The following is an 8,548-nucleotide window of genomic DNA, read 5'->3' as shown; positions in this document are numbered from 1 at the left end:
TCAGTTCAGTTCAGTTCAGTCCCTCAGTTGTGTCCGACTCTTTGCGACCCCATGAATCGCAGCACACCAGGCCTCCCTGTCCATCACCAACTCCCGGAGTTCACTCAAGCTCATGTCCATTGTAGATGCCATCCAGCCATCTACATCAACATAATAAAGGTTTACATGAGAAGCCCACAGCTAACCAGTCAATCCTAAAGGAAATCAACCCTGAATTGGAAGGACTGTTGCTGAAGCTGAAGCTCCAGTACTTTGGCCACCTGATGCGAAGAGTTGACTCACTGGAAAAGACCCCAATTCTGGGAAAGATTGAGGGCAGGAGGAGAAGGGGGAAACAGAGGATGAGATGATTGGATGGTATCACTGACTCAATGAACATGAGTTTGAGCAAATCCTGGGAGAAAGTGAAGGACAAGGAAGCCAGGCAGGCTGGAGTCCATGGGGTCACAAAGAGTCAGACATGACTTAGCGACTGAACAACAACAGTAACAGCTAACATCATATTCAATGGTGAAAAGTAGAAAGCTTTTCTTCTAAGATCGGAAACAAGAGAGGAATGCTCACTCTCATCACTTTCATTCAGCAGAGCATTGGAAGTCCTAGCCACAGTAACTGGGCAAGAAAAAGAAAAGGAATCCAAATCACAGCGAGTTCTCTATTTGCAGATGACATGAGATTATGTATATAGAAAACTCTGAAGACTCCACCAAATAACTATTAGAACAAAGAAACGAATTCAGTGAAGTTTCAGGATACAAGATCTATATACATATATATCAGTTTGTTTCTATACACCAATAACAAACTATCAGAAAGAGAAGTTAAGAAAACAATGCCATTTAAAACTGCATCAAAAAGAATAAAATGCTTAGGAATAAATTTAACCAGGAGGTGAAAGACTTATACACTGAAAACTATAAGATATTGATGAAAGAGACTGAAGAAGATACAAATAAGTGGAAACATGTTCCATGCTCATGAATTGGAAGAATTAGTATTTTCAAAATGTCCATACAACCCAAAACATTCTACAGTTTCAATGTGATCTCTATCAAAATTCCCATGACATTTTCCCACAGAAATGCTACTCAGTCACTCACTTGTGTCACTTGTGTCCCCATGGACTGCAGCATGCCAGGCTTCCTTGTCCTTCACTATCTCCCAGAGTTTGCTCAAACTCATGTCCATGGAATCAGTGATGCCATCCAATCATCCCCTTCTTTTCTTGCCTTCAATCTTTCCCAGCATCAGAGTCTTTTCCAATGAGTCAGTTCTTTGCATCAGGTGGCTGAAGTATTGGAGCTTCAGCATCAGTCCTTCCAATGAATATTCAGGATTGATTTCCTTTAGAATTGATTGGTTTGATCTCCTTGCAGTCCAAGGCACTTTCAAGAGTCTTCTCCAGAACCACAATTCCAAAGCATTAACTCTTCAGCACTCAGCTTTCTTTATGGCCCAACTCTCACATCTATGCATGACTACTGGAAAAATCATAGCTTTGACAGAACGTTTGCTGGCAAAGTGATGTCTCTGTTTTTTAATATGCTGTCTAAGTTTATCATAGCTTTTCTACCAAGGAGCAAGCGTCTTTTAATTTCATGGCTGCAGTCACCATCCACAGTGAGCCCAAGAAAATAAAGTCTGTTACTGTTCCATTTTTCCCCCAATCTATTTGCCATGAAGTGATGGGACCAGATGCCATGATCTTAGTTTTTTGAATGTAGAGTTTTAAACCAACTTTTCAGTCTCCTCTTTCACTTTCTTTTTTTTTTTAATTTTATTTTATTTTTAAACTTTACATAATTGTATTAGTTTTGCCAAATATCAAAATGAATCCGCCACAGGTATACATGTGTTCCCCATCCTGAACCCTCCTCCCTCCTCCCTCCCCATACCATCCCTCTGGGTCGTCCCAGTGCACTAGCCCCAAGCATCCAGTATTGTACATCGAACCTGGACTGGCGACTCGTTTCATACATGATATTTTACGTGTTTCAATGCCATTCTCCCAAATCTTCCCACCCTCTTCCTCCTCTTTCACTTTCATCAAGAGGCTCTTTAGTTCTTCTTCACTTTCTGCCATAATGGTGGTGTCATCTGCATATCTGAGGTTACTGATATGTCTCCTGGCAATCTTGATTTCAGCCTGAACTTCATCCAGTCTGGCATTTCACATGATGCACTCTGCAGAGAAGTTATAAGTCACTGTGCAGGAGGCTGCCATTAGGCCCACTACTGAGCCACCAGGTGGGGGATATACCAACTGCAGCCCCATTACACCAAAGCAGTTCTCACACTGTTGTGAAAGTTCTAGGCTTCCCGTCCTGGATATCTGACAAAGGGACTGGGAAGCCCCTGGAAATCTGACTTTGAAGGTCAGTGGGATTTGACTACGGAACTTCCACAGGACTAGGGAAACAGAGACTCTTGGAGGGCACAAACAAAAAACCAGGACCCAGGAGAAAGGAGCAGTGACCCCACAGTAGACTTCCATAGAAACAGAAAAAAACAAATCTAAAATCAGTGTGGAATCACAAAAGACCCTGAAAAACCAAAGTAATCCTGCGAAAGAACAAAGTTGGAGACGTCACAGTTTCTGATTTCAAACTATATTGCAAAGCTATAGTAAACTATAACAACAACAACTAAAAAACAAACAGGCCTTGAGTGAAGGGGTCAAAAGGTAAAAGGAAAACAGATCTTTTCCCTTAAATGCAAAACTGTAGAGAAGGAAGTGGCAACCCACTCCAGTGTTCTTGCCTGGAGAATCCCAGGGACAGGGGAGCCTGGTGGGCTGCCGTCTATGGGGTCACACAGAGTCGGACACGACTGAAGTGACTTAGCAGTAGCAGCAGCAGAGAAGGAAGTGGCAACCCACTCCAGTGTTCTTGCCTGGAGAATCCCAGGGACAGGGGAGCCTGGTGGGCTGCCGTCTATGGGGTCACACAGAGTCGGACACGACTGAAGTGACTTAGCAGTAGCAGCAGCAGAGAAGGAAATGGCAACCCACTCCAGTGTTCTTGCCTGGAGAATCCCAGGGATGGGGGAGCCTGGTGGGCTGCCGTCTATGGAGTCGCACAGAGTTTGACACGACTGAAGCGACTTAGCAGCCTCAGCTCCAGTCAATTTAACTGTATATCCTTGGGTTAGTTGTTCAGTTGCACAAAGACTGAATTTTCTCTTATATAAAATGAAAGTCCTAACAATTTTGAGAGCATCAAATAAGAATTTGTATGTGCAAGTCCTTTGTGAAGTGTAAAAAACTATATTAAGATTAGTGGGGCGTTTATTTACACAAGCTTTTGTATACACACATTTTGTGAGAGAAACGGGATTTCAGATGATCTTTGTTGAGTGAGTAGTTGTTAGATTTGCAGAAAAGAGATCAGTCAGCTGTGGGGAAATGGTATGATATAATAATGAGTAATTGAAAAAAAAGAATGAGCTGAGAAAATATTTTAATAAAATAAAATAATGACAATATTAATAAGAAGGAATGTAATGGAGGAAAAATCTTAGTTTAAACTATGACTACTTTTGCCTCCTGAAGGTGGAGGAAGAGTGTGTAAATACCATATGAGTAGGAATATAAATCCCATATCATTTTCTTCCATATGAGAGGGTGAAATTTCAAATTCATCCAGTTCTGGGATACTCAAGAGAAAGTCCCTGAGTATACTGCCTTAGAGATAATGTTAGTGAGCAGCCTGATATCTGAAGGCCAGCCCAGAGCCCAGGGATTAAGCTATATAACAAGAAAGTTCAGTTTCCTGCAGAGTTTAGTGTGAAGGGTACCCTAAAATGGAGTAGCCAAAACAATGTGAAAAGACTCCCAAGGAGGAACAGAAGAAAAAGAGTTTTAAAAAGAGTTGAGTTTTTTTTTTAATTATTTTATTATTATTTTTAAATATAAATGTATTTATTTTAATTGGAGGCTAATTACTTTACAATATTGTATTGGTTTTGCCATACCTCAACATGAATCCGCCACAGGTGTACAAATGTTCCCCATCCTGAACCCCCCTCCCACCTCCCTCCCCGTACCATCCCTCTGGGTCATCCCAGTGCACCAGCCCCAAGCATCCTGTATCCTGCATCGAACCTGGACTGGCGATTCGTTTCTTATATGATATTATACATGTTTCAATGCCATTTTCCCAAATCATCCCACCCTCGCCCTCTCCCACAGAGTCCAAAAGTAATCGAGGGTCTTTTCAGAGCAGAAGAAAGAGAACAACGAAAAGAGTGAGAACTTTAGATTTATGAGAGCAGAAATTCAAAGTCAAGGATGGTTGTAAGAATGAAAACTGTACTCCCCCTGCCCGACTTCCCCCATCTTTTTGCACCTGCTCAGAGATTTGCAGACCCCTAGGGAGGGAACTGGACCTCCCATTTGATGTGGGTAGGACTGTCAAGCATATTTAAATAAGAATGTCTCCTGACAAAGAGATGGGATCAGGGAAAATGTATATAAAAGATGAAAAATACACACAAACATATGGTATTAGCATAAAAACAGACACATAGGTCAAAGGAATAGAACAGAAAGCCTAGAAATAAACCCACATATATGGTCAATTAATTTATGACAAAGGAATCAAGAATATATAATGGGGAGAAGATAGTCTCTTTAATAAGTTGTGTTGGGAAAATTAAACAGTCACATACAAAAGAATGAAACAGGACTCCTATCTTATACCACACCCAAAATCAGCTCAAAATGGATTAAAAACTTGAATGTAATACCTGAAGCCATAAAACTCTCGGAAGAAAAAATGGCAGGGGGGCGTTCTCTGACATTTGTCTCGGCAGTGGTTTTTTTGGATTTAACACCAAAATCAAAGGCAACGAAATCAAAGTAACACATGGGACTGCATGCTTACTAAAAAGATCTGTACAGCAAAAGAAACCATCGACAAAATAAAAAAGCATTCTACAGAATGGGAGAAAATATTTGCAAATCATGTATCTGATATACTATATATATTACAGAAAAAGAATAAACCATTCAACTAAAAAGTGGGCAGAGGGTCTGAATAGCCATTTTCCCAAAGAAGTCATACAGTTGGTCACAGGTATATGAAAAGGTGCCCAACATCACTGATCATCAGGAAAACGTAAATCAAAAGCACCATGAAATATCATCTCACATCTGTTAGAATGGCTGTTATCAGAGACAAGAAATGCGTGTTGGCGAGGATATGATAAAAAGAGAACCTTTTGTGCACTTTTCATGGGGATATAAATTGGTGCAGCCACTGTGAAAAACTGTATGGCGGTTCCCCCAAAAAATAAAAGTAGAATTTACAAATGATCTAGCAATTACACTTCTGGGTATTTATCTGAAGAAAAGGAAAACACTAACTGGAAAAGATATCTGCACCTTCATGTTCATAGAAACATTACATAAAATTACCAAGATATACATGCAACCTAGGTGACCACTGATAGATAAATGATAAATAAAATGTGATGTATAACTATAAATATATATATGTGAATATTATTCATCCATAAAAATAAAGTATATTTTGCCTTTTGCAATAATACTGATGGACTGCAAGGGCATTATCCTGAGTGAAATGTCAGAGAAGGACAAATACTGTATGATTCCATTTGCATGTGATTTCTAAAAAACTAAAATAAAAAACTGACTCACAGATACCAGGAAAAGATTAATGGTTGCCAGAGGCGGTAGGTAGAGGGTAGGTGAAATGGTCCAAACCTGTATACTTTTAGTTACACATAAGTAAGTCCTGGAGCTCTAATGTACAGAATAGTGTCTATAGCTAACAACACTGTATTGCAGGTTTAAAAGTTGGTAAGAGAGCATGAGAAATGCTGGGCTGGAAGAAGTACAAGCTGGAATCAAGACTGTCGGGAGAAATATCAATAACCTCAGATATGCAGATGACACCACCCTTATGGCAGAAAGTGAAGAGGAATAAAAAGCCTCTTGATCAAAGTGAAAGAGGAGAATGAAACAGTTGGCTTAAAGCTCAACATTCAGAAAACGAAGATCATGGCATCCGGTCCCATCACTTCATGGGAAATAGACGGGGAAACAGTGGAAACAGTGGCAGACTTTATTTTGGGGGGCTCCAAAATCACTGCAGATGGTGACTGCAGCCATGAAATTAAAAGACGCTTACTCCTTGGAAGGAAAGTTCTGACCAACCTAGATAGCATATTCAAAAGCAGAGACATTACTTTGCCAACAAATGTTCGTCTAGTCAAGGCTATGGCTTTTCCTGTGGTCATGTATGGGTGTGAGAGTTGGACTGTGAAGAAGGCTGAGCACTGAAGAATTGATGCTTTTGAACTGTGGTGTTGGAGAAGACTCTTGAGAGTCCCTTGGACTGCAAGGAGATCCAACCAGTCCATTCTGAAGGAGATCAGCCCTGGGATTTCTTTGGAAGGAATGATGCTGAAGCTGAAACTCCAATATTTTGACCACCTGGTGCAAAGAACTGATTCATTGGAAAAGACTCTGATGCTGGGAGGGATTGGGGGCAGGAGGAGAAGGGGACGACAGAGGATGAGATGGCTGGATGGCATCACTGACTCGATGGATGTGAGTCTGAATGAACTCCAGGAGTTAGTGATGGGCAGGGAGGCCTGGCGTGCTGGGATTCATGGGGTCGCAAAGAGTCGGACACGACTAAGCGACTGAACTGAACTGAAGAGAGTAGATCTTAAAAGTTCTCACCACAAAAAAAAAAAATTGTAATTGTGTGAGATGATGACTGTTAGCTAAACTTACTGTGGTAATTGTTTCACAAAATATACACATATTAAGTCATTATATTGTACATCTAAAATAAATACAATTGTCATATATCAATTATAACTCTAAAAAAATTTTTTAATAAAAAGATGAAATGGAGGGAATTCCCTGGCAGTCCAGTGATTAGGACTCCACACTTTCACTGCCACGGGCCTGAGTTCAATCCCTGGTCAGGGAAACAAGATCTCCCAAGCCACACGGTGCAGCCCTCTCCCCAAAATAAAAGGCAAGGTAGGGAGGCCACAAGAGTATAAAAATGTTGATAATTGTTGAAGTTGATAATTATTGACCTAATTAGGACTGAGGTTGATTATACTATTATCTCTATTTTGGTGTATGTTTACATTTTTCTACAAAAAAAGTTACAGAAAAAATGGAGCTGTTTTTAACCTGGGATGGTGTAAGTTACTGATTGGGACTACATTAAAAGGTGGTTCAACATTAAGGTAATGTTTGTTAACAGCAAAAAACACAACTCACAGTGTAATTACATCAACCGATTATATTTACTCATATTTTATAAATAAATAAGTGAATGAAAGTGAAAATCACTCAGTTGTGTCGAACTCTTTGTGACCCCCTTTGGAACTCTCCAGGCCAGAATACTGGAGTGGGTAGTCTTTCTCTTCTCCCGGAGATCTTCCCAACCCAGGGATTGAACCCAGGTCTCCCGCATTGCAGAATTATAAATCATTATAATGAGCAATGGTTGTAAAGTTTCACATTATATTTCCTGAGATGAGATGATTGATTATTAACTGGATTAGTGGGTAAGTTTTAAACCATTAGCTGATAAGGTGGGTGATAGATAAATTTTCCTGCGTATACAGAAAGTCTATCTAAGTATCTTATTTTCATAAGGAAACAAGCCCGGTGAACAGTAAAGCTGGTTCAATTACGTGGAAAAGCTCATAGCTCATGTGTGCCACTGGCAGAACCCCCAGTACAGGGAAGAGCAGGTGCTGTTTTCCAACAACACCTCCTTGTGCGTGTCCCGATACTATAGTTAGAAAATGGCTCGAATTTTTAGTTGCTTTTCCCAGAACTCAAAGATCGCTTTCCTGTTTATCTTGGTGGGATGCCTATATTATACTTGTGATTTTTCTGCTCTCTGTAACCTATTAAAACAAGATTGTCACAGATGGGAAAACAAGAGGTCATTAGTTAATAATCAGATGTTTGATTTCCTGAGCAGAAAAGACACTCTCTTGGGCATTTTTTAAAGGAGAAATAGGACTAGTCCCTTGACGAGAAAGCCTGTTCACTGGGTTTTCCTCAAGAGTCAACATAGTCGCTCTAAATTCATTTCCTCATTTAACTCTGTCCTTTGCATTTAACCTCAGCTCTGCATCTTTTTTTTTTTTTTGGAAGGCTCTTGTCAGTTCATAGAGGTTACTGCTTTATAGTTTCAGTAAACATTGCCAGAAGGACACAGGAAAACCAAAGAGGTGTTGGTCCAAGTCGGTCTGATTTGGTGATGACGGTACTTGTGCTTTTTTAATCCTTCCTTCAATTTTTCGAACCGTTGGTTTTGATTAGGTTGGGGGAAGGGAATGAGTTGTACTAATTCCTGGCTTGGGGAAGACACAAGCTCTTGTTCTCCCCAAAGCATTAGGTAACACTCCTAGTGCTCCTCACCTCATTGCCTTACTCGTTTCATTTTCTATAAATGCACAGAAGAATAGTCCTCATCTCATGGTGATTATAAAGATTAAATGAGTTAATACTTGTAAAATGTTTGGAACAGAGATTTTGGCACAA

This window comes from Bubalus kerabau, chromosome 1 (assembly GCF_029407905.1).
Source record: "Bubalus kerabau isolate K-KA32 ecotype Philippines breed swamp buffalo chromosome 1, PCC_UOA_SB_1v2, whole genome shotgun sequence".
In the NCBI taxonomy this organism is placed as follows: domain Eukaryota; kingdom Metazoa; phylum Chordata; class Mammalia; order Artiodactyla; family Bovidae; genus Bubalus; species Bubalus kerabau.
This window is presented reverse-complemented; position numbering follows the sequence as displayed.